Source organism: Mastomys coucha, unplaced genomic scaffold (genome assembly GCF_008632895.1).
Source record: "Mastomys coucha isolate ucsf_1 unplaced genomic scaffold, UCSF_Mcou_1 pScaffold16, whole genome shotgun sequence".
Taxonomy (NCBI): Eukaryota; Metazoa; Chordata; class Mammalia; order Rodentia; family Muridae; genus Mastomys; species Mastomys coucha.
Window position 1 is genome coordinate 43,233,614 of NW_022196898.1, and position 1,144 is coordinate 43,234,757.

Sequence of the window (1,144 nt, forward strand, 5' to 3'; positions counted from 1 at the left end):
AGCTTGTACTGCAGAAGGATCCTGTGTGTGCTGCGTTGTTCCTGCTGGCGGGAGATAGCGCGGGACAATGTGCTTAAAAAGTAATCTGGTCAGCTTCAGGAACTTCCTGAAACTGTTAACTTGTTCACTTTTTGATCCAGCGGGATGGGATTTTTTTTTTTAAGATTTATTTATTTATTTTATGTGTATGAGTACACTGTAGCTGTACAGATGGCCATGAGCCATCATGTGGCTGCTGGGACTTGAACACAGGACTTCTGCTCTCTCCAGCCCCACTCGCTGGAGCAAGCATCAGATCTTATCACAGATGGTTGTGAGCCACCATGTGGTTGCTGGGATCCGAACTCAGGACCTTCGGAAGAGTAGTCAGTGCTCTTACCTGCTGAGCCATCTTGCCAGCCCAGAATGAGATGTTTTATCTCCCTAAGAACATTCTGGGAATTTTAAATGAGCTTCCCTCCAAAATTGGAAGGGTTTTTGTTTGTTTTGTTTTGTTTTGTTTTTGTTTCATTATGACTTTATTTTTCTCTGTGAGACACGTAACCCTGACTGTCCTTGAATTCGGAGATCTACTGGCTTCTGCTTGCTGGAGTCAAAGACACGTGCCACCGGACCCAGGCCGTTGAGACATTTCAGACACACACAGTGCACACCACTTTATCTTCTCTGGTCCTCTCTGCCTTTGGTCCTTCTCCCAAACAGCCCCACTTCTACTTTCATGCCTTTTCTTCCTTTTTCTCTTTTTAAATTCAGCAGCTTATATATATTTTCTATAAAATGTCTATATATTCTTTCAATGCTTCTGGAGTAGATCTTGGCTTGGTTTAGTAGCAGATTCAAGGGGAGAGACTGCAGAACTCAGATTCAGGTTCAGCAGTAGATTCTTTAAGTTCTCTATTTATACTTGGGAGGTTTTAATCTCAGAGAAAACTGCTACGTAAGTCTACAGCTCATTGGTCTCTACATTTGCTCTGCTGTTGCTCGAAGAGGGGAAGGGCCCTCCATAGAAGGACAGCTCCAAAACCGTCCCTAAGTTTAGGTTTAGCAGGCAGGGAAGATACAAAATTGCATCCCAGTTGAAGCAAGTAGTGTCCCTGGAGTGTGTTCCACTGCTGGGCTGTATCCTCAGAGGGACTTTTTTTTT